The sequence below is a fragment of the Lissotriton helveticus genome, chromosome 4_1 (assembly GCF_964261635.1).
Source record: "Lissotriton helveticus chromosome 4_1, aLisHel1.1, whole genome shotgun sequence".
NCBI lineage: Eukaryota > Metazoa > Chordata > Amphibia > Caudata > Salamandridae > Lissotriton > Lissotriton helveticus.
Genome location: NC_136063.1, coordinates 967,048,304 through 967,074,819, shown reverse-complemented (window position 1 = coordinate 967,074,819; position 26,516 = coordinate 967,048,304). Strand labels below are relative to the sequence as shown.

At 45.9% G+C, this 26,516-nt stretch overlaps 1 pseudogene; it reads right to left on the bottom strand.

Moving 5' to 3' along the window:
• Nucleotides 1-503: 503 nt before the first annotated feature.
• LOC144828097 (mortality factor 4-like protein 1) lies at nt 504-1,589 on the bottom strand (annotated as a pseudogene).
• Nucleotides 1,590-26,516: the final 24,927 nt, after the last annotated feature.

The following is a 26,516-nucleotide window of genomic DNA, read 5'->3' as shown; positions in this document are numbered from 1 at the left end:
TGGTGGATATGTGTGGTAGTTGGGATAGTAGGGTGTGTACATGTGTTTTGGTTGGGTTTGTGGTGCATGCTGGTACATTAATCTGTGCATAGTGTTGTGCGTGGTGTACATTTGATGTGAGTGAGTTGCTCTGTTTGTGGATGTGGGTGGTGTGGGCTGGGTATTGCCAGGGCGCTAGAGCTTGTGGCGCCCGGAGCTATCCCTCAGATTGCCGCCCTTTGGGGGGGGGGCTGGGGAAAAAGGCCGGTGAGCACTTGAAAGATGTCCGAGAGACACGTAGTATTGCTGCTAATAGTTACCTCAATCATGCAAGTTACATGCACATACATGAGGTATTTTAATTTTTGCCCTGAGAAAGTGTGACTTCTAGACGTTGAAATGTCACTCATAATTACAATGAAATTCTGAAAGTGCCACACATAGCAATCGGAAACCTTGGCAGCTATCATGGATGAGCCACCAACTCAGCCACCCACCCCTCTGAATCTGCTGCTGCTCTCCTCTTATCTCACTCGCTCCAAGCAGGGTCTATGGGAGGCAGGGGTGGTTCCAGAAGGTGCAACTTCATAGTCACTGGTGCTGAACAATACTAGCGCATTCTTTGCAAGTTACTGCAGAAAATCATGCAAATAGTTCAATAATAAAGCCAGACTCTTCTCATCCAGAGGTGTGTAGGCAAGCATTGCACCAAAACGACAGTCTTAAAAGGTGAGGCGCTCCATAGACGTGTGACATCTGTGCATCTGGATGATCAGCCAGAATTTCTGCATACTGTGGCCTCTCAAACTTGTACAGCAGCTGTGTACCGAGCATCGCGTTAAAGTATTCCTTAATTCCAGCAACCACTTCATCACTGCATACTCCTTGTTATCTGTGTTGCCTCGCGATTTCTTGTAATTTGCATAATCCTCCAAAATGGCATCAACACTTTTTTAGCAGGGAGATAGAAGGGCTGCTTTTGCCTAGTTATCAAGTCCCCGTCATCAACCAGCCATGGTTTGAGCTCCTCTGGAATCTTTACTTTCACTTCAACTCTGTCCATAAACGTTTCCTCATTTTCCACGCTGGGGTCTAAACGAGCTCTCTTCTTACGTGGTGGTTGAGGTGCTTCACTCGTACTACTGCCTTCTCCAGCCCTTGGAGTTTTCTGTTTATTGTTTTTCGTTTTTACTTCCACATGTTTCTGCTGCGGACCCTCGGCCTTCTTTGGTGCTACACCTCTCATTTTCCCCTCTGCATACTGCTCCTGATTAGCCTTCTGAAGTTCCTCCTGCTTCTGCAGGTTGGTCTCCACGTAGTTGAGTACTCTGCTCTCTGGCACCCACTCATCCCAGTTCTTATTCCAACCGCTGTAATGTATAAAGTATTTCACTTGTTTCTCCTTTATAGAAACCTTCACACACTTGGCTTCATAAAGGAGAGGTTCGTGGAAACACAAAACACGCTCCCTTCTCAACTCAAGCAGTGATAAATCTGGAGTCTCCTTACTAAAAAACCTTGCACTGATGCAACTGTCCTTCAAAATCAGGTGGTGTGTTTTTTTATTTACCTTTGGTAAATTTGGGCCTGGGCTCCTGCTTCGGCACCATTTATACTGCCCGCTCCTCCCCAGGCTTCCGCTCCCGGCCCCGCCACATCTAATCACCGCGCGCCCGCCCCAGCCGCCGCCATGTCATGGCCATGCGACCACTGTGGGAAGCTGCGCACCCTCAAACAACGCTGCCTTTCGGTAACTGTGCAGCAGTTACCGAAAGCAGGCCAGAATGGTGCATGTAATAAATTCATACAGTGTGGTCCCACACCTGGGAATAATACTCCAGATGTGCATTCCCCTCGTGGAGTGTTACAGGGCTCCGAATGGCGTGCAGAACATCATCATCTTGGTACTCTATTTATACTAATATCCATGTGCAAAATGGCTATGTTTAAAGGACGGACTAGCAAGTGAACACAGTCAGTCGCCATATTAAGAGGGTCCCTTCTACATTATAGTCATCATGAGAGTTAATTTGTAAAGTTTTACAAGTGGACAAATATTATGCGGAAATACAGCGCCCACCATATTTGTAATTTGCTACCAACTATCAACAACGTGGGAATTTATTACAACAATAATTATGCTCACACTTCTCGTGTCCCCAAAATTCCTTCATGTGGGAAATACACTTACAGTCATCCTCCCGATACAGATAGAAAAACATAATATCCTGTAAGCTATGGATTGGTTAACTACATAGGTCCGCAGTTGCCATTTCAACAGTGTGTTATCTCAACACTCTCCTGGAGTCCTTGTCTCTTCTTCAGTGTTCGTCCTTAATACCTGACGTGGTCAAGGAGTGCAGGCTGGAGCGCGGCTTTGCACTTTTAAACTCCGCGGGTGGCGGCCGCGGCACAGGAGGCCAGTTGCGGCCGCCTTTATAATTTATTTGGGGACACTGTGTTCGTTCCCAAATAAATTATAAAGGCCGCCGCGGCCACAACGGACCTCCAGTGCCGCGCCGCCTCAAAAATGGTGCCGCCTGGGGCGGACCGCCCCCGCCCCCCCTAGCTACGCCACTGGTTATTGCTAAATGGGAAAATGGGCAGCGTTTTTGGCCCAAGTCTCGACCAGTCTCGAACAGGCTGAAACAGGTAACTGCCCTTGTCCTCTCCGCCCTTAACAGACTCAAAAAGGTAACTGTTCTTGTCCTCTCCGCCCTTAACAGGATCAAACAGGTAACTGCCCTTGTCCTCTCCGCCCTTAACAGGCTCACACAGGTAACTGCTCTTGTCCTCTCCGCCCTTAACAGGATCAAACAGGTAACTGGCCTTGTCCGCTCCGCCCTTAGCCGTGACGCCCGGGCTGAGATGCCCTAACCCTGGCCTTTTATATCCCTAGTAATCAGGTGACCCTTCCAGCCAATGGGAACACTAGCCCTAACACTATCCAATCACAACACTAGCCCTAAAATCTAGAACCAATAGGAGACTAGGACCTTACAGCCAATCTTAGCCCTAGTCCAAGCACCCAATCAGTTCAAAAACCCTGATCTCTACGTCCAATAAAGGCCCTAGCCCTACCAGTAGTCCCAACCCAAATCCATGCAACCAATGGCACAGGTAGCCCTAGTCCCTACTTCCAATAGAAAGCCTAACCCCACTCTTAGTCCCAAAACTAGTCGAGCAACCAATCATACCAGAAGCCCTAGTCGCTACTTCCAATTAAAGGTCTATCCCTAGCCCTAGTCCCACCCTACTCCCAACAACCAATAACATAGGAAGCCCTAGTCCCGACTGCCAATAGAAATCCTAACACTAGCCCTAGTCCCAACCCTACAATGATTGAATCACAGACCCAGAAACCAATAAGAACCCTCAAATACCCAACCAATGAGGACATTAACCCTAATCCAATAGAAACACCAGATACAACCACCAATCAGTGTACACATGTACCAACCACTAGCAGACCATATAATGTCACAGACACCTCAGACAAGGTTTGCTGGCCAGGGAGTTGGAAGCTGCTTTTCCTGTTCAGAATCTTCTAGGAGACAGACAGGCTCAATCCACACTTTGGACTACTGCAGGTAAAGGCCTCACTAACTTGAAATCTAACAATACTGTTTGAATAAAACTTTACTCCCTCTGCTGGCCAAAAAACGAAGTGCACAGCCCCTAGTAAACACAGTTTAAACAGCTCACAGAAGCACCCTCTGATGTAGAATATCCCTGTTGCTGGTGGGGGGAGGCAGGGGGGCTGGTTTCACTGGCTTGTGAACACAAAATGGTGGCTGGGGGTGCACTATTTTAACATACAGGTCTTAGCACAGAGCAAAGGAGAAATTTGGAGGGAAAACAGGTTTGTCACCAAGGAATGAGAGGGATAAACTAAAAGAGGTTGGACTTCAAATCCCACAATTCAACACGTTAAATGGGAGCATTCATGGGCAGGGAAAAACCACAAGTTTAAAACACAAAACAGGTGATAAAATAGGCAATCACAGGCAGGTCAAAACTGCAATTTTAAACTGTAGCAACCACAGGCAGTAATCTCAGAAAGGGAAAATCGTTTTTTAAACAACTTTTGTTTTGGGAAGAGACAGCACTAGTCTGTCTCCTTACCACTTCCTGGACTCTGATCACTGCAGTCTGGGGCACAGGCAGGCTGCAACTCACAAGATGGAGGAGAATGATTTGGGGTGCACCCAACAAGGCCTTAAGGGGACTGGGCAGGTGTGAGAGGAGGGCTCAGGCTTGCCTGGTAGCTGAATAGCCAATGGTCTGCTGGCCTGGGGGTGGGGGCTGGGGACGCAGACAAATGTTGCACGGTTTTGCTTTGCACACTGGGAATGGGTGAGAACAACGGGGTTAGTAGTATGCATAACTGGAATCAGGACACAAGTCCTAAACAAGCATTGGCATAGCCAATAGGTCTCGCCGTTGGGACCTTATAAGTGTTTAGCCATGCAACGGTTGATGATGTTGCACAAGGATATTGTGCTGGATAACTAAACACTTATAAGGTCCCAACGGCGATACCTATTGGCTATGCCAATGCTTGTTTCTCTTAGGCAACTAACAACCATTGGCAAAGCTAATAGCGTTGCCTTGTTGTAGCTAATCTTACTTGTTGTATTATATATATGGATGCAATGACAGAAGCAGAAAAAGGCCAGGTATGCAGCACACTATGCTGTACAGACTTTTAGCTTAGGCCACGCCCTTAACTGCATCAGCCATGCCCCTTTAAGAAACCCCCCAGATTTTTCATCCCACTTAAAGCCCTGGGTTCAACCTTTAAACAAGCTTACCAAATGCATCACTTCCTGCATGGAGTGAGCGGACGAAGGCAACTTGAATCATTGGCCTTTCTATGTGCATCTTGTATGTTGGCTGCATGCTTGTTTCGGTTTCAGAAAAAGGGGATTGAGGCCTTCTTTAGTTGCACTCACTGAAGCGTCCCTGCTTTCAGCCCTAATGGGAAATGAGAGTCCGGCTTAAGATATTATATGATATCGGGGTCGGCTTTAACCCCTTCACCGTGGGGCTAATTCCCCCGTGATGAGGGGGAGGGGGCCGCGCATGGCGCCACGGTGCTTGTGACGAGCTCGGCTCATCACGATGCATGGTGGCGCTGTGCTCATGACAAGCTGAGCTCTTCATGACCACGCCCGTTTTCGTGGAACGTTCAGCACAGCAGGGGAACTATCCCCGCGTGGGCGTTCCGCGGCGTTTATGACTAGCTCAGCTCGTCATGAGCACACCGCCACTGTGCCTCATGATGAGCTGAGCTCATCATGAGCACCAATGGTGTTAAAGCCAAATAGGGTTGGTGGATCGCTGGATGTTACGGACATTCAGGATGAACTACAAAATTGAGTGAAATCAGTAACTACAACTTTGCTGCCCCCCTCCCCACCTGCTTGATCTTCCCTCTGTCTGTCACTATTTTCCCCCTCTCCTCTGGCTGTCTTACTCCACGCCCCCTTTCTTTCTTACTCTCACCTACTCTTTCTTTCGACACTATCAGCTCTCTTGCTCCTCTCTCTATCCCTTCCCTACATGTCAATTTTGCACCGTTCCTCTGTTTCTTTCGCCCCACCCATCTCCTCCTCTCCCTCTTCCTTCTTTTTGTCTTCCTAACGCGGTCTGCCTTGTTTTACTAGCCCCATCATTCCTCGACCTCTAGTCACAAGTCAAAAAGAAGTGGGGGACGAACCAAGTTAGACAGTATGCAAGTGACAATCATGGCGCATGAAATCACAGAACAACATAATGGCGCAGCTTCACCGGAAGTGACATCACAACCCATGACCTCACAGGAAGTGACATCAGATTCTAACAGCTCACACCTATGTTTCACAGGTCTATTATGAGTACATTTCAGCTCATTACGGAATTTTATCAAATTCGGTTTTGCTTGGGCGTTGTGCCAAAAAAGAGACACATCCCGAAGCAAAATGTGAGCATCAATGTATACATTTATTTTGTAAAAACTCTTCCACACAGAAATTGGCAACAAGGAGAAACGTGGCAGTAAATCTGTTCTGTTGAATTGGTTGCAAAGTCTACATTTTAAAATATCTTACGGCTAACAAAAAATATATATTGTACTTAAAATGTTATTTGTGTTTATACTAACAGACAGGGAAATTTGACATTCCTACAGTGCCTGCATATCGCTTATATACAGAGATTGAAGGATGTAAAAACACTCTTAAGTATTTGTGTAGAGATAACAAGCTGCAAGCCTTTCTGTCCCCTCCCTTGCATCTAGGTGTGACTACCAGATAATTTTTAGACCATCCTGACCCTTCGAGTGAGATTATAACTATGTGTGATTATCAGAATCGGGACAATTGCCATTGTAAAAACGAGAACCCACACTCACCCAAAGGTGCCATGCTTCATCATTTGGTTTCCTCTTACACACTGCGACCGCAAGGTACACAGTGTGGGCTACAACTCTCCCACAGGAGAGGAGTGAGAGGTCTTTTAATCATCCAATGGATTGTGAGAGTGAGGGGCAGAGTGCACATTCAAAACTGAAAGGGTGAATTAAAACTATCTCTAAAGAGGACGCAAACTTTAACCAGAGTCCTCAAAGGATAGATATAAAACAGTGCGGATAGTTATAGTGGAACCAAAGGGGGCCCGATGGCCACTTCATTTCGGCTTTTGTGATGAGCCCAGCTGGAGTCCGAAGTCCGAAAGCCCCCTCACTTGACTGCCCCCTCACTTGCCTGCACATTGCTGCTCTGAAAGAAAGTAGACAACGTGCAGGCACAGCTGAATGCATCCCGGTGCCTAGAAATTACACTGGGACAAGTTCATCATATTTCAGTGGGGCACAGCTTCTTCTTTCTTGAAAACAGTGGATGGACGCCCTGGACCTGTGTGTACCCCCGACTTGTGCCCTGGCTGGAATCACAGTGAAATGATGTGTGTAAGCGTTTGGACATAACCAGATGTGCAGTTCTCATTAAGCACATCACAGTAACTATGGATGAAGTGTAAATGGTTGCCAGGGCAACCAGATCCATTGTATCAGTCAGTAGTCGGCCTCCAATGCTACTGTAAGAAAGCATTGGCAACAGCAATTGGTGGGGTGTTAGCTATCAGCCTTTTGGCTTTGTCAGTGCTGGCTTTGTTTCATCATGGCGTTTGTAAAACTTTATTGTTGGAGGAGCGGTAGTGTCCATATCTATGTTATAAAAATAAATTAAATGCAAAAATGTTTTTTTTTTGTTTCAAAAAGCACACCTAACCATAGTAGTCCCTGCCCTAAAAAGAACTACTTTGTGTGGAGATGAGTTCCTTGAGAAAAAGCAGAATGCAGTCACTCAAAGTGATGGTAGACAATGGCTGAAGTGTGCTGGCTCACAGCTCCATGCGCTATGCTGTAGAGGAACAAACATGTGAATCTCACTACAAACCAATGGACGAAGAGGACTGGCTGGGTGCTTGTTGTATCTGTGCTTATGTATCTTTAAGTAGCTCGTGTACAGTATTCTGTTATGTCATCCACATTCTAGGTTCTGTTCCAGATGCGTTGCAGTTGATCTATGTTCCTTGACCTGACAGCATCGCATCTGGATCCTCTTTCTTTCTGTGGGTTATTTGCCTTTAAACTTATTTAATAATAATAAATCCTTTTGATTCATTATTCACTTGGTTTATGTTGTCTGCATTACAACATAAATATGGCGATGATGGACTTGGATACATTTTGACATCGGAAGATTTGGATTTTAAAGGAAACCCACCGAGGAGGTAAAACGAGCGATTGAAATTAAAATACATTAAGAAACTTCACATATTGCAGCAACGCGGAGGAAAAGAAACTTAGGGTAAGATCGCTTTACCTTTCTGTAGTTTCTGGAAGTTTAGCGTTGAGCAGTTGGAAGTTGATTAAATTCAAATGCTGCGCGTGTGAAGCATCGCGTTTGGAGCATCACGTGTGGAGCAGCGTGTGTGAAGCAGCGCGGGCAAAGCAGCTTATGGAAAGATAATCGTCAGACAAGGATTGCGTGTGCACGCATTGGAACGTAATACATCATCACGTGAGGTCTTTCCTACGTGATGCAACGTGGCGGCCATTTTGAGAGAAGTGTTTTGCCTGGCAACATCGCAACAGCATAGTTACCACATCGAGCCAAAGGTTTTAGCCTTAAGAGTTTAAATAAAAGGTTATTTATATAGCGATTTAACATATTTTAAAATACGCTTTAGATTTAAGTAAAACAATTTTGAAGATCTTTGAAACATTAAGGTGAGACAAACAATAGTACTTTTTTTAAAAAAAATGTGTAATTTAAAAAGAAACATGGCATATCAAATTCAACCATACCAGATAAATTCTTTTCTACAAAATGCAGGAAAACCACCTGTAAAATGGCAGCAATGGTTTAAATCGTTTGAAAGCTATATCATTGCTATAGATGGAAAGGATTATTCAAAAGAAAGAAAGAAAGCAGTACCTTATGGTTTATTGGGTGATGCTGGAAGAGACATTTTTGATAATATACCAGAATCTGAACCTGCTCCAGGACAATTTATACCGTGGGATGACTATACAGAAGCAGTAAAAAGGTTGGAAAAAAGATTTATAGAACAACCTAACATTATGGTTGAGAGACATAGTTTTAACAAGAGGAAGCAATTAGAAGATGAAAGCATTGAAGACTATGTCTCTAACTTACGTATCTTGGCATCTAAATGTGATTTCGGGGACATGCTTGACATATATTTGAGAGATCAGTAAGTTTTTCATTGCTACTCAAAAAAGGTCCAAGAACGTCTTTTAGCATGTAGAAATCCCACATTAACTGAGGTAATTGACATTGCCATTGGAATTGAGAGATCATCAATGTCAAGTAAAGTCATAACTGGAACGGAGAATATGTCTGAAGCAATATGTAGTGTCACTAACAAGTAAAAAACACAGGAGAATTACAAAACTAAAGGGAATATTAATTTCAATGCAAAGAAAGCCTTAATATGTTATCGCTGTGGTTCAAAGAACCATATTGGTAACAATCCCATTTGTCCAGCACATGGAAAAAGATGTACAAAATGTAGGAAAATAGGTCATTTTGAAACCTCATGTAAAACTAATTTTAAGACAAGAAATGTTTCACGTACTAGTGTAAATGCAATAGAAGATTTGCATGATGACATTAGTAGTTTAATTGTTAATGTGAATGTTATTGACTATGAAATTTCTTTCAAAGCACCGCTTGGTTTAGCATCTATAGAAAATGTGCAATTGGAAGTAATGGCATATTCTGGATCCCCAATTACCATTTTGGATGATGTTAGTTATTATAAAAAGTTCAATGATATTAATCTTTTCAACACAGATGTAAATCCAAAAGCGTTTGGTGGACAAGCAATTGACATGGTAGGTTACTTTAATGGCAAGGTAGAACTCTTAGGAAGATCGATTACAACTAAAGTTTACGTAGCAAAAAGAGGGAGAGATATTATAGGTTGGCGCGATTTAGGAAGAATGGGAATAATGCTCAAACCTGGCAATGATACTCCAATAATTTTAGGAGATATTCCAGTTTCATCTGTTGAACTTTGCTCAAGCAAGAATGTTTCAAGTGAAATAAGTGTGATCCTGGATAAGCACAAAGAAGTTTTTGAAAACAGAATTGGATGTGTGAAGGGTGTTGAACATGAGATAAAATTAAAGGATGATGTGTCACCAGTGAAACACAAGGTTAGGAGTGTTCCGCTTAGTATTAGGAAGGAGTTGAAAGAACATCTGGATGAATTATGTAAAGAAGGAGTGATAAAATCAACTGATTCAGCAGAATGGGTTTCAGCAGTAGTTTTAGCCAAGCGTAAAAATGGTAAGTTGCATATGTGTGCGGATTTACGGTCCTTAAATAATAACATACTTGTGGATTGCCATCCATTACCATTAATCCAGGATATGTTGAAACTTACACGGCAAAGCGTCATACCATGATCGCTTTTCAACACCCAAATTGAGGTAATATATATTAACGTTGTTATGTAATGTGCTCCCACAGGGAAAATTAGTAACAGTCAGCCCATACCCGTAACATGACACACGCTGTTTAAATCTTTAGGCAACGGCTATCCCTTCACTCTGCGCACGGTGCGTTTCCTTTACTAAAAAAGAGCAACATCTTCGTGACTACATTTTATCAGGTAAGACACAGGAAAATAAGATACAGGACAACAAAGTAAGGAACTGATGTTAAGGGTTTACTTAAGATGGAATGGATAGATGCCATCTAGCGTTAATTATAAAATCAGACTGCTTTGTATGACCATTTCCGAGAGAAATATGGCCATAGAACTGCAATCCCTGCAAGTACGTGGTACTTATAAATATTTCCCTACAAATAAGCCTAGTATCCACCATCTTCATAATATGGCAATTATATGATCCCTTCAACCAAAATGCCTCCTGCATCTGCCAACAAACCAATAAAAGATCTAGACATAGTTATTCCTTCTCTGTGTGGCATTTCTCTTTACAGTAATTTTCTAACCTATAGAGACCCATGTACAGTCTAATAAATGAGCACAGGACCTAGATACGGTTATGTTCTGAGTAATCATTTCTTTCCCATTTCCCTACCCCACCCAGTATAAATTCAGACCTTGGTACAACACAGCATACGCGAATGTCATTTTGCCATAAAAACAATGAGTTTTGTTTCTAAGTCTCTATCGTTAGACAAAAATGAATACCACTTGTTTAATTGAAACGTTATACAACAAGTGATAGGTAGAACAAGCGAGAAATGATGACCTATACTGTATACAATAACAAAATGTTTTCTTGCATTTGTTCTCATGATATCCGTGATATGATTTAGAAACATGTGGCACAAATAGATATATGATTCTTGTTTAGTGTTGAGCACAACCAATCAAGCGGTACATCATAATGAATGAAAGATTTACTAGCGTTATCAAATATGTAATGAATAGTTAATGATATACACTGCTTCAATGTAAAAATAATAAACAGTAAAAATATGTTTATAAATGTCATTTTACAGCATACTGATGGTACGGTCCTGATGAAGACACAGCTCACGTGTCGAAACGCGTCGACAGGAAACCATCCACTTGTATATTGCTCAATGAATTTTTAAAGTGTTAAATCATGTTTACTTATGTAACATTATAATGAAGGTTACATTTATTTTTAATATTGAACAAATAATCTTATCGAATGATTTTTTTATGAAAAAACTTCAAGACATTAAAACCAAGTTCACACTTGAAAGCAGTTGTATCATGTCTTTGTAGATACGATGTTTTGTATCTGAATACGCTAGTAACTCATGTGTATGCCTGGGTAATCTTGTTTACACATATTTCGCACCCTGACCCAGGATCGCTCTTTGCACCAGGGGGTCCTTGTTCTTTTACACAATGTTATTGACTATGAAATTTCTTTCAAAGCACCGCTTGGTTTAGCATCTATAGAAAATGTGCAATTGGAAGTAATGGCATATTCTGGATCCCCAATTACCATTTTGGATGATGTTAGTTATTATAAAAAGTTCAATGATATTAATCTTTTCAACACAGATGTAAATCCAAAAGCGTTTGGTGGACAAGCAATTGACATGGTAGGTTACTTTAATGGCAAGGTAGAACTCTTAGGAAGATCGATTACAACTAAAGTTTACGTAGCAAAAAGAGGGAGAGATATTATAGGTTGGCGCGATTTAGGAAGAATGGGAATAATGCTCAAACCTGGCAGTGATACTCCAATAATTTTAGGAGATATTCCAGTTTCATCTGTTGAACTTTGCTCAAGAAAGAATGTTTCAAGTGAAATAAGTGTGATCCTGGATAAGCACAAAGAAGTTTTTGAAAACAGAATTGGATGTGTGAAGGGTGTTGAACATGAGATAAAATTAAAGGATGATGTGTCACCAGTGAAACACAAGGTTAGGAGTGTTCCGCTTAGTATTAGGAAGGAGTTGAATGAACATCTGGATGAATTATGTAAAGAAGGAGTGATAAAATCAACTGATTCAGCAGAATGGGTTTCAGCAGTAGTTTTAGCCAAGCGTAAAAATGGTAAGTTGCATATGTGTGCGGATTTACGGTCCTTAAATAATAACATACTTGTGGATTGCCATCCATTACCATTAATCCAGTATATGTTGATGGCCATTGGGGAATCCACACATTTTTCGCTCATTGATTTAAAATCAGCTTATCATCAAGTTTCTCTTTCTGAAAAATCTCAAGATCTTACCACATTTGTGACCCCCTTTGGTGCCTTCAAATACATGAGGCTTCCATTTGGTTTAGCTTCTGCAGCTAGTGTTTTTCAGAAGCTAATGGACTCATTATTTGGAGACATCAAAGGGGTACAGGCTTTTCAAGATGATATTCTTATCTTTGGTAAGGGTATCGGGGAACATAATACAATTCTTGAAAAAGTACTTAGTGTTTTAAAAATGAGAGGCATGACAGTCTCAAGAGATAAATGTAAGTTTTGAGTAAATGAATTGTATTACTTGGGGCATTCTATTACAAAAGATGGAATTAAACCTAAACTGAGTCTCATTAACTCAATAATTAATGCCCTGGCACCAAATGATAAAGATTCACTGAGGTCTTTTCTAGGACTCAGTGAATACTATGCTCGTTTTGTGCATGGTTATGCTATTGCTGTGGAGCCACTCAGAATTCTAACAAGGAAGAATCAGAAATTTGTATGGAATCATGAACATGAAGTTTCTTTTAAAAATATTAAGGATATAATCAAAAATGCTCCAGCTTTACAGCCTTATACTTGCGGCGTTAAATGTACTGTTACTGTTGATGCAAGATCTGTAGGACTTGGAGGTGTACTTACTCAAAATGTGAATGAGAAGGAGAAAACAATTGCTTTTATTTCAAGGAGTTTAAGCAAGGCTGAGATTAACTATAGTACCATAGAAAAAGAGGCATTAGCCTGTTCAGGAGCTATTTGTGGGGAAGTAATTTTGATCTTTTAACTGATCACAAACCATTAATATTTTTAATGAATGGAAATGGTACTGGGCTAGCATCTTCTAGATTGGTTAGAATTATATCAAAGTTGCAAGAGTATGATTTTGAATTGAAGCACATTTCAGGTGGTGCCAATTTTAGAGCTGATTGTTTATCTAGACTACCTGTAGATGATTCAGTTAGTGTAAGTGAAAGTCAGGAAGATGAGTGTGTTGTTGTTTCAGCTATAGATGCTTCAGAAAATTCAATAGGTGTTTTTGATGAAAAAGACTGGATTGATGGGTATAAGAATGATGTTGTTTTGAATAAAGTTAAAAGATACATCATTAATGGGTGGCCACCTTTAAGAAATTTAGAAAAAAACTTAGTACCTTTTCCACAAGTGTCTTCTGAATTGACAATTGAGAATGACATTGTGACAAGAGGTGGATTTTTTGTACCTCCAAAGATACTTATTAATGGTTTAGTTGAGAGAGCACATTTGGGTCATCCGTGAATGTCAGGTACTAATAAATTGTTAAGGAAGTATTATTGGTGGCCAAGTATGGATGCTTATGTCAAAAAATTTGTAAACAAATGTCCAGAGTGTTTGTTGTCGGATAAGCATTGGAAAAATACTAAGAATTCGACTTCTACAAACACACTTCCAGACCAACCCTGGGAAAAATTGGCTTTAGATTTTTCAGGGCCATATAACATTTTAAATAGTGATATGAAATATTTAATTGTACTTACAGATTATTATTCAAAGTGGATTGTATATGATTTTGTGAATTATCCTACAACGGAAGTTGTAATTAATTTTTTGGAAAACACATTTTGTTCAGAAGGTTATCCCAAAAAACTAGTGTCAGATAATGGTACACATTTTGTTTCGAGAAAAATTGAAGAGTTTTAAAAAAAACATGACATTAAGCATGAAAGAACTCCTTTGTATTTCCCTTCAGCTAATGGTTTAGTAGAAAGGGCAAACACATTTTTTAAAGAAGGAATACAAATGGATTTATCTTCTGGTTTAGATGTTAGAAAACATATTCAGGAAAAAGTGTGGAGTTATCTAAATACTCCGCACTCAATTACTGGGTTTACATCTTTCTTTTTATTAAAAGGTAGCGATGCAAAAAACATTTTAAAATCTGTATTTAGTTATACTATGTTCTCTTTGAAAAAGGATGAAGGTTTAAAAAATGAAAAATCTATTGATGACTGTGTCAGTGATAATTTTGAGAAGAGATACAAATTGAAAACAAATATACCTGACAAGAAGATGAAAATATTTAAGACTGGTGATTGGGTTATTATTAGAAAACCTAAGAAAGTTATGAAAGGAGTATCGAAATATAGTCTTCCACAACAAGTTGTTTGGGTCACTAATTCATCTGTTCAGATTAAAAACAGAGGATGGTGGAATAAAAGTGCTGTCATTACAATTGAACCTTATCAAAAAGACATTATTTTGAAGAAAGTACAAGAAAAAAAAATTAGATGCATCATCATTTTTGTGTTTCGAATGTAATTTTAAAGAAGATTCAAGAGAATGTTTGGTTTCAAGGGAAAATAATTCAGATTTTTCGAATCAAAATGTTTTAAATGAAAATGAGGGGAATTATGTAAATAGTCATGCACAACAGGATGTTTCTGATTGTTCTGTAAATAGTTCTGATGGAATTTTAATTGATAATTTTAATTCTAATACTTCTCATTCTTGTGATAAGAGAAACATTGTGATGCCTGTCAAATGCAAGGATTATTATTTGTATTAGATTTGTTTTGTTTATGGAAGGGAGATGTTGTATCTGTGCTTATGTATTTTTAAGTAGCTCGTGTACAGTATTCTGTTATGTCATCCACATTCTAGGTTCTGTTCCAGATGCGTTGCAGTTGGTCTATGTTCCTTGACCTGACAGCATCGCATCTGGATCCTCTTTCTTTCTGTGGGTTATTTGCCTTTAAACTTATTTAATAATAATACATCCTTTTTTTTTTCACAACTGCATTTATTAAATGTTTAGGCATATCATATGTACAGTTCTCCATAATCAGGAGGACACTGTCAGTGGTCAACATATAACAGAATGCATGTACAGCCTAAACGCTCCACTCGCCCCCCTCCCACACCCCTCCGCCCCGCCAACAACCCCAAAATCCCCCTCTACCCACCCCTTATCCCACCCTAGCCCGGTGCACATGGTCACTATCAGCTGCAGTATACAGTTAAAGCAAAATAGGCGTCCTGTAGCCTCCTGGGCCCCGAGGTCACTATCGGTAGGCAGTCCATCATCCAGGTCAATGGGGGGCTCCAAGGTCAACTCTCTGTACTCCGCCTACCGCTTCCAGATCTTGTAATGTTTCCGGGGGCAGCCCCTGGCCTCAAACACTGGCAATTCCAGCCCCATAAGAAAGTCCAGGCCCGCCCTCCAGGCGCTAAGTGGGGGGGCGCGGTCGCTCTTCCATGCCCTCGCCAAATCCCGCTTGGCCACAACTAGGCCCAGCAGGAGGAGGTGACGCTTGTAGATGTTACCACCTACTTTGTTCCAGGATATGCAGAAGACCCAATCTGGGCGTACGAGGAAGGTCCCACCCCAGTACCTCTGACAAGCAATTCCATACCCCATTCCAGAACCGGGTCAGACCCACACACGACCACACAGTATGCAACAGTGTACCTCTCTCAGTCCCACAGCGCAGGCATTCTGGGGTAGCAATGAGGCCAGCCTTCCACAGTCTCTCTCTGGTGTAATAGGCCCTATGCAGGTATTTGAACTGTATAAACCGGAGTCTCACGGCTATTGCAGCCCCACGGGGGGACTCCAGGGCCTCCCTCCAGTCATCCTCATCCAAAGGGCCGATATCTGTCTCCCAGGAGGCCTTCAACGACAGGAGGGAAGAGGAGCAATGAGTGACAATCGTTTGGTAAATTTTGGAGACTTTTTTATCTCCCAGATCCCCCATGAAAAGCTTAGCCTCCACGGGGCTAAACTCAGGGAGCCGGTCCAGCCCCACCAGACTCGGCGCCAGAGCATGACGAAGCTGTAGATATTTAAAAAATTGGGTCTTGGGCATGTCAAATTCGGCGCTGAGGGCTTGAAAGGATTTGAGGGTAGTCCCAGTAAGAACATGGCCGAGTGACGAGATCCCAATGGAGTCCCAGCCACCAAACCCCGGCAGCGAGGCTAGTGCGGGAAGCTGTCCATTGTTCCAAAGTGGGGTTTCCGCCGTCAGCCGACCCCACCAGCCCATGCGGCGCAGCACCTGTCTCCAGATCGTGAAGACCACCTGAGTAACCTGTGGCAGTTTCTTCCGCCGCCCGGCCGAGTACAACAGTGTATGAAGCGTGGCATCCCCCATCAGAAGGTGTTCCAGGGCGTATGCCGGGTCACTGTGTCCGCCGTACCACCACTCGTTCAGAACCAACAAATGGGAGGCCTGATAGTAGGACAGAATGTCCGATGTAGCGATACCCCCACAGTACGTGGACAAGAAACAAGTCCGCAGCGCCACTCTGGAAGCACCCCCCGCCCACAGAAAGCGACCCAGCACTGAATTTACTCGACGGAACCATTGCGGGTCGATCCTGTGTGGATGGTTCTGCAGTTGGTACAGGAGTCTAGGAAGGGCGACCATTTTGAAAATTGCGGATCTGCCATAGATATTGAGAGGCATACGACACCAAGTTTTGACGTCCGATTGGACCTTGTCCCATACCGGCTGCACGTTGCGTTCCCATGCAATTGCGGCAGACTCAGACAGGAAGACTCCCAGATATTTTAGACCACCGACCGCCACTTGTAGAGCCGAAGCCCAAGGGAAAGGCTCGGACTCTCCGCCCAGTACCCACAGGGTCGATTTGCGCGGGTTGAGGAAGAGTCCCGAAACATCGCCAAAAATACGCATTATTTCCAAGATTCGAGGGCCAGAGCGGTTAAGGTCGGTCATAAAGAAGAGGACATCGTCCGCGTATAACGCGATCCTGTCCGAGAGTCCCGCTCCCCACACGAAGCCACGAAGCTGTGCATCAATGCGCACCCACGCGGCAAGCGGTTCCATGACCAATGCAAAGAGGTAGGGGGATAGTGGGCATCCCTGCCGGGTCCCCCTAGCAACCGGGAATCTCTCCGATATAGCTCCCGAAACACGCACTGAGGCGGTGATGTCCGTGTATAACAGCCTGACATATGAGATAAAAACCGGACCCAGGTTGAGGCGCGGCAAAAGGGCGAAGAGGTAAGTCCAGCTGACCGAGTCGAACGCCCTGTCAATGTCTGCCAGCAGTAGCGCCGCCTGTTCTCCAGTCGCTCCCACAGCGTCCACCGCCGCCTGCGCGCGTCTGATATTGTGTCTCGTCGCCCTACCCGGCATAAAGCCCGCTTGATCCGGGTGGACCAAGTCCGCTACATACGGGAGGAGGCGGTTTGCCAACGCCTTGGCCAATAATTTGGCTTCAAAGTTGATTAAAGATATGGGGCGATATGACTCGTGTCGGTCGGGAGGCCTGCCCGGCTTCTGGAAGACTACAATTTCAGCCTGACGCCAGTCCGCCGGCAAGCTACCACGTTCCCGCGCTGCCTCCAACGCCCGCCTATAGTGCGGTCCCAGCTGCAGGTGGAATTTCTTGTAGAACTCACTGGGAAAACCGCTCGGTCCGGGCGCCTTACCAGTGTTGAGTTGTCCCAACGCATCACCCAGTTCCTCCGCCGTCAAGGGAAGGTCCAGGGCTGTCCTGGCCTCATCCGATATCACACGGGGGGGAAGGTCAGCGATGAACTTGTCAATCGCCTCTGGCGGGAGACTGTCCCGAGGGGCATATTGCTCCGCGTAGTAGCCAGCAAAGCTCGCCGCAAGGGTAGCAGGGTCCGTTATGGCAGTCCCCTCTCCGTCCGTGAGGCCCGGTAGAGTGATCGGCTGCAGAGTTTGTTGACACAGCCTATGGAGCATGGTGCAGGACTTATCGCCCCACTGGTAAACCCTGCTCCGTGTGGCCAGCCAGGCCTGTCGAGCCTCGTCCATTAAGACCGAGGCGTAGGATTGCTGCGCCTGCAGGAGCAGTCTCAGCGCCACACCGTCACCGCCCCCCTGACACCGACCCTCCAACACCCCCACTCTAGCCGCAGCCGCAACAGTGGCCTCTTGGCGACTCCGATGGGCAGCAGCACACCAAGCAATGTCAACGCCCCTCAGCGTGGGCTTCATGGCTTCCCAGACCGTCACTCCATCAACCCCTTCCGCCAGGTTCTCCTGCCAGTAGTGGGCAATCGCACCGTGCATGTGTTTCGTATAATCTGCCTGCTGGAGATGCCACGAGGACATCCGCCACCGGAATGGCTGGCGCGACTTGCGCAATTCAATCGTATTACGACCGGGGAGTGGTCAGATAGCCCCCTAGGCTGAATTGCGGCCTGCTTCACCCTGTCGAGAAAGGCTCCTGGTACAAACACGCAGTCCAGCCGGGAGAAGGAGCCATGCACAGCAGACACATACGTGTACTCACGCGTCCTGGCATGCAAGTGTCTCCAGGCATCCACCCAGCCCAACCCGTCAATCATCGCTCTTAACCGTGTAGGGGAGGTCGCCACCGCGGTCCCCTGCAGCCTCCTGCGGTCCAGGCACACATCCACCACATCGTTCCAGTCGCCACCTATCACAGCTAAGGAGTCTGGGATCTCGGCCCACAATTCAAATAGGCGCTCTGCCAGGGACCATTGTAGAGGAGGGGGGGCATACACACTACCAAACACCACTGGCTCCGTACCAACCATACCTTTAACAAACACATACCGACCCTGGGGATTGAGCCAGTGACGCTCGTGGGTATATGATAGCCGTCGATGAATAAGAATGGCCACCCCCCTCGAGCCCCTGGAAAACCCTGCATGAAATACCTGAGTATATCCAAAGCGCTGCAAGCTCAGTACCTTCGTCCCCAACATATGCGTCTCTTGTAATAGCATGACATCAGCGGAGTCCCTCTTACCCCAGCGCAATACCGCCCTACGCTTAATTTTGTCCAGCATCCCCCTTACATTCCAACTTAAGATTCGCATAGAGCCACCAGCGAGTTCCTTCTTCGGGAGATCAACCATAGTCTCGATGGGAAAGTCTCTGAAAACCCCAGGACCCAGCCCAGACACCCAGTACCATGTACGTCAATGCAGCAGAAAGCACGTGCACCCCCTTCAAAACACCCCCCACCCCCGTCCCTTCCCACCAACACTGCCCCCCCAACTGCCCAACACCCGTTCCCCCCCCCCCACCCCTATACCTCATGAAACACTGAAGTACCTGTCGCGGCATGGGTAGCTTCGGGCCCAAAACAGAGTGCCCAAAGCCAACCATACCAATGGATCCCACTACACCCCCCAACTAACGGGACCTTCCCTCAGGGCCGCCCCCCTAACGTGGGAGGACTAGGCCGCCCTATAGGTCAGTACCCCGAACCCCATTGAACCACAGTTGTCCCGGAACTCGAGTAGAGTGAGGCAGTCAGATAACGCCAGTATCGCTCCCCTTGAGCCAAGCCAAGTTCCAGGTCTCACCACACCAGATGCCATCCGTTCAACCGATGTGGCAGCCGCACCGGGCCCCCCGCAGAATCCAATAACGGAGAAGGGTCAAGTAAGGAAGATAGAGTTCCCACGGCATTCAAATCACTTTCCCGGATTGATCAGTGTTGGACTGTGCGCCATCCAGGGGGCCGCCCCCGGACCGGGAGCGTCTTCGTGACCGAGATTTCTTGTGTCTTTTACCCCTGATGGCAGAGTCGCCCCTCTCCTGCGACGATCCACGCGATGGTCCGGGGCCCAAGCCCGGCTGGGCGTTCGGTCGGAGCCTGGTCGTCTCGTCGGTCCACCCAAACACCGCCTCCGGGGTATCAAAAAAGTGGGTCTTGGATTGAAAGACGACTCGAAGACGGGCCGGGTACAGCAGTGAATATTGGATCTTCAGACCACGCAGTTTGGCTTTCGCATCTAGGAAGGAACGGCGCTGCTGCTGCACCTGCTTGGTATAGTCTGGGAAGATCATAATCTTGTGATTGTCAAACAGCAGAGTCTCTTTGGCCCTCGCTTCGCGGAGTATAGTGTCTCTGTCGTGGAAGTTGAGGATTTTAGCTATGACCGGACGCGGCCGTTCTCCCACTGGCGGTTTCTGCATCAGGGCTCTATGGGCGCGCTCCACCACAAAGCAGCGCGACAGGACGTCCGGGGGAAGCCAGCTCTCCAGCCATCGCGTCAGGAACGCATCCATGGGCCCTTTCTCGCAGTCCTCTGGAAAGCCCACGAAACGCAGGTTATTCCTGCGCGCTCGCCCTTCTGCATCCTCAACGCGGAGCGCTAGCCCCTTTTGGATCCTGTCCATCTCAGCCACCTTTTTTTTCAGGGCACCTACATCATCCTCCACTCCCGTGATCCTGGTCTCGGTCTCTGCGATGCGAGCAACTGCGTTGCGGAGGTCCTGTCGTAGTAGCATGACATCGGCTCCCACCGCGCCAATCTTGGCGTCTAGCATGTCCCTGGATTGTGTGATGGCGGCCATCAGGGTCGCGTTATCGGGTCCCGTGCCCTGGCCGCCCCCGGAGGCCCCGGACCCCCCGCTGGGTCCAGTACATTTGTCGATCGGTCCTTGCTTGGTGGAACCAGTGCCGCCCCCGCCTCTTGTCATGGTCAGGATAGTTTGGGCGGGCCGCTCCGCGCCCACGGCAGACCCTCCACTTACTGCAGTTCAAAGATAGAGTCAACCCGGAGGGCCTAAGTCCACTGCAGTCACGGCCGGGAGGCCACACCGGACCGTCACCACCGAACACCTCCAATGGCCAGGCACCCAGCGAGCAAATGTTCCCGTCGTTACTCGGGCTAGGGCCACAGCAAGGCTCCGGGCCTCGGACCTCCGGTAGGGTACCCCCGCCCCAACAAGAAGTGCAAAGCTAGATCCGACTCCTCACCTTCATGGGGTCTCGAAGGTCCAAGCCCGGGCTCCCGCCAAGATCCGTGAGCCAGAACGGGTACAGCAGGGCCCCAAGTCACAAGGCAACCAAGCCGCGCCGGCCCTCCAGGCAGCCCCGGCCCTCACACGGGTTCCAGTGCAGCAAGTGCGAGGCAGGCCCCAGACTCCTCCAGTAGATCCGGCAGCAGAGCTCTCTCCCCAGAATGGCGCAAGTACCACACTACTCCCGGGGCACGGGTCTCTTCTCTCCACCCCACAAGCAGTCACACCAAAGCGGGGGGGAAGGCACTCACTGTTCGTCGTGCACCGTTGCAGGGTCAGCCCCCGGTCCACACCAGGGCAGCAGGCGTGCCCCTCCAAGCTCGGACACGGGCCCCACTGGACCGCTCTACATGCCTCCAATCCACAGCCCCGATGAGCACAGCTGTAATAGTCTCAGCGATCCAGTCCTGACGCCGTACCCGACCCTCTTGCACCTCGGGCCCCACTGCGTCTGCTCCCCTGTCCGAGAGCCAATGACGGTTTCGCCGGGCGGGGACTGCCAAACTCGAGGCCCCGGCTTCCCCAAGGCCAGGCAGGCCGCAGCTCCCCACCGGCGTCCTCAGGGCACCAATTCCCTCCGCTGCCGCAGTAGAGTCGGTCAGGGGCCTCCCACGTTGCGCCGCTGGTACCAGGCAGCCTCCGGCTCAGGCAAAGGGAGTGTGCTGCCGCTTCACACGCCACCAGATAAGTCCAGACCAGTCGAGGGCCGCCCCACTCGCTCCAGCCACCATGTATGTCCAGGCTCGTGGCCCACCGCCTCGCAGCCTCACAGTTGGCTTCGACCGCCCTGCAGGGCCTAGGTGTGTCACTCACGGTTACGGCGAGCCCTCGACCAGTCTCCAGCCGCAACAACAGGCTGCGCAGCCACTCACCAGGGCCTCGGTCACACCGCTCCCGCCGACGGTCTGCTCCACTTAGAGGTCTGGGGCCAAGCCCCGGGCGCGAAGGAAATAATACATCCTTTTGATTCATTATTCACTTGGTTTATGTTGTCTGCATTACAACAGTGCTCATATAAGTAAGCATACTATATATATAATTTTAGTAAAATCATAAGGTTTTGGGTAATGCCAGACCTATAAATAAGACTGAAATGGTTGGCAGCACTCTGCAATTTGTATCATATATCATTTTATGTCACACAAGTAAAAATAAGCGTAGCCCAATCAATATAGTTTGGGGAGCAAGTACATTACTATGCTTAAATACACTTGTCTATTTCTTAGATATTTTGTAGAGCACTTCCTTGATGCCTTTTATCCTCTTGGCTTCATAGATGGTCATAATGCAGGTTGACGGCTAGGCAGGCCTCTTACTTCCAATTTTGAGCGGTGGTTTATGTGGGATCCAGAATATGCTATATGTTCTTGTGAACTGTCACTTGAGCCTTTTTGGAGGGCAATGGTGAGTCGGCTGTTGGTATGCTGGGAGCCAAAAATGTGTTTACAAGCCTTATATTCGTGACTCACCTGAAATCTTGTAGCCTGGGTTGGTTCCTCCAGTATGGGTTCGAAGAGTACAAGACTGTGTAGCCAATATTCAGATTGGCTTGCCATTACATATTTGGCTCCTTTAAAGCCCAGCAATGTGGTTTCAAACCCTATATTTCACAGGGATACTATCCTGTTTATTAATAATTCTATATAATTCAAGGATATGACATCCTACCATTAATTATGAAGTTCATCCAATGGGAGGCCGAGTTTCAGTTTGATTTCTTTCTCCCTAGATAATCTCTAAGCATAACAATGAATTTAGATAACTGAAACATCAAAACACCTTACACTGTTTCAATATTGCTCTTTTTAATCAGTACTTTGGACATGGAAGGTAATCATAACCCACACATTTCAACTTCAACCTGTCTCCATTATTTGCTGATCATTACAGACAAGAGCTTCAAAATCCCTCACTTTTACCGACAAAAGTGCCTCTTGATTCAGTAAATGATGTCTTCTATAAAATGCGACTTTCTACATAACATAAATGAGCATTCTCTGCTTATTACCAAAGAGGGCACACAACGAAACAGTATTTTAACATATGCAACTCACTAATTTAAAAACATGTTTTTATTTTGAAAAAAATGCTTCTTCTAAATGCACCAAAGTAAAGACGCTGTATAAAAATATGACCCAACAATACTGTAAAACGGTTTCTGGTGATATTTACAAACCGTTCAGCCTTTTGGTTTACTTTAGCAGCAGAATCCCTCAGTGGGAATGTTGGACCATAATACAACACTTATTGTTACCTCTAATGTATTTATAATGTGATCAAACAAATGTGCAAGGCATTGAATCATTGGATAGTTGGTGAGTCCGTCCTTACTAATGAGTGAACTGTATTTCATGAAGTTTTAGTTAAATACTTTAAATTTAAACGCACTTTACTGAGTTGAATGCAAATACAGTAGGAACAACCATTATGGTAATGGTGCTTAGTTTACACATATAACAACATTCAAAAGTAAACTTGTAAAGTAGCTAATGGAGCTTTTTGTATAATTAACATAGTTGTAAAATGTATTTCAAATTCAGAGCGAAGGGCAGGCTTACCTATCTACAGAGACCTTTTCTCAGATTACTTTGCTTAAGATGGACGCATATTTTGGACCGCTTTAACCTAATGACAAAAATAGATTAGTCCTAATTGCTGGAAGGTGTGTGTAAGAAGATAAGTCCTTTTTGCAGATCCTCCCAAAATGTTGCCCTCAGTTGGACTACTAGATGCTTGGTTTCAACTCTGACTGTGCCCTGCATTAAAACTGATGTGTTGGAATTGGCATCCACAGTTGGCATAGGACTTTACCTCCTTATAAATCTATTATATGGTACCAGTGTTACCCAGGACCTGGGTGGAAAAGGGGTCCCCAGGGCTTGCAGCACTGTTTGTGCCACACTGAGTGACCCAAAGAAACTACTGACTGCAGGCTTGACATTGCAGACTGCAGGAGCAGTGCCACTGCTTGAACTCGACTTTGTCCTCACCATGAATAGGAAAGTCAATGCACTGTCATTTATATATGTCAGTCCCACCTGAGGAAGGCCTCCTAAAGCTCAGGAGGCAGGGAGCATTCCGGACATCTGAGAGACCTGCACTGGCTCCCCGTCAACAAGAGAATCACCTTCCGTCTCCTCACCCACGCACACAAAGCCCTACACGACCAAGGCCCGAGCTACCTCAACAACCGCATCAACTTCTACGCTCCCAAACGCCACCTCCGATCAGCCAGTCACGCCCTCGCCGCCGTCCCCCGCATCCGAAGAACGACAACAGGAGGAAGGTCCTTCTCCCACCTGGCCGCCAAGACCTGGAACTCCCTCCCGACCGACCTGCGCCTGACCCAAGACCACCTTTCCTTCAGGAAGAAGCTCAAGACCTGGCTGTTCGAGCAGTAGCAGCACCCCCCCCCCCCCAAGCGCCTTGAGACCCTCCGGGTAAGTAGTGCGCTCTATAAATGTCCATGATTGATTGATTGATTGCATTATATTAATGGCCTAGACATATAAGTGCAAGCTTGTTTGGCCCTATGGTGCCCTTTGCCATTAAAGGCCATTATAAGTGATAGACAATTCATAGGATAACATGGGCTGGCACCTGGGCAAATCCGAGGTTGGCAGCTCCATTATGGAACTGCCTCAATATGTTATGTTTGGTATCAAACAATGTGCCTTCGCACCCCTAACGCAAATCTCATGTTTAGGGTGATATACCCAGGTGGTTACCTTAGAGGTTGCCCCCCTGGTTGCCCCAGCTTCTCTGTGCTCTGGCTGGCAAGCCCACATTTCCTGCGTTTGCTGCTGCCAAGACAGGATACTGACCTCTTGCCAGGCAGTGTGATCAGTCACAGGAGTCAGTAACAAAGGTTTGGGCAGGAAGCGGTCACACCTCCCTCCTCCCAAGAAGGCTAGTGAAGTGGCACATTAAGGCGGTGGGCTTCAAAGGCTGCACCGCCTCTGATATGCATCAGGACTGACTCCCAGATGAGAAAACAATCCTCGCACTGGCCCAAGCACATTTGCACCCAGACAGGTGGGAAATTAGTTAGGTGTACACCCCTAAAAGGCTAGCCACACCCCCTGGGTGAGCAGCCTGTTCTGTACTCTAAAATTAGATTTCTGCCATCTTTAGGAGTGGCAGAATAGAGGGTCCTGCGTAAAAAAGGTGACCCGCACCCCCGGATGTGGATGCGGTCACCTCAGGTGCAGATTAGCGGCAGGGACTATAAGCACATTGGCTACTTACTCACACATCCTTAACCCCCCGGATTCTAGGATTTAAGGGACAACACTGACACCAGAAACTCAGTTCTGAACAACCTGCATCAAAGAGGACAGAAGAAGAGCCCAGTGGCAAGCTTTTACTGTGAGCACTTGAGACCAACGAGAATGGCCAGAATGTGAGATACTGGTGCTGGTGGTACTCGCGTTTTCCACGTTAATTTTAGCACAACATATATCCTTACATCACAAATTGGTACGGGAAGCTAAAAAAAAATAACTTGCATTACTTATTATTTGTGTAATTTCATGTAATGTTCCTGAAATTTGCATCATAATGCTAATTTTGCACACCCCTAACTTCCACATGGTGGTGTGGTGTTTAATTTGTGCCCAGTCTCAGTCATTTATGTGCTTATCCCCTCCAACCTGCAGCGTTTGTTTTCACCCGCAACCAGGTTGCGCTCAGCACATCTGAAACAGTCCAAAGCGCGACAGTCAATGGAACATCGCCACTTGTAGAATGCAAGCAGATGCCTAAAAACAGTAGCTATTGCATGCCTGATGGGCCTGACTGCCTTCACTGTAGCTGGGCTGCAGACCTAGCACCATGACCACAACTATTGTGGAACTTTCATTAATGAAATTTTTCTGAAAATTAAAATATCGACTAGTTGGTAGAATAGTTTGTGACGCATCTGAGAAACATCAGAGTGAATGATAAGCTTTCAGCATCATTTTGAATAGAATGTTATTTTAATTTTGTGTTTTGTGGGTGAGGTTGTGTAAGGAAGGCATTTCCTAAACCCCAAATTACATTTCACTCAATTTTCTAGTAACTATTTCACATGTTTCAGCCTCTACCCTTTGTCCCTCCCATATTTACTATCAAAATGTATCCTTACATGTGCGGAGATCTCTGCCACTTTTGCTGAAATCCCCATAGAGCAAGGATAGGGGAGAATGGGGTCTTCACCTATAGGTTTGGGAATAGAATTTTGTAGTGCATGAAAAGTACTTGAAGTAGTGTTTATGTACTATAAAATGCAGTTTGCGAAAAGGCCCCAATGTGTATAGAACCCATAAGGTAATCCAAGTCAGTGGTGATCTTGCTGTTACAATTCGCGTTTTACTTCATGTCTCATGGTACATATGTCTAGTGGCGTAACACCCCCGCAGCCCCTGCAGGGCGGGGGGCAAACTCTGGGGGGCGCCTTCAGCACTGTACCCTGACCTGAGAGCTACTGAGTGAGTCATGAGGGGGGGTCCCTTCATGTACTTCGCAGGGGAGCTCCCTCAAGTTTTGTTACCCCACTGCAAATG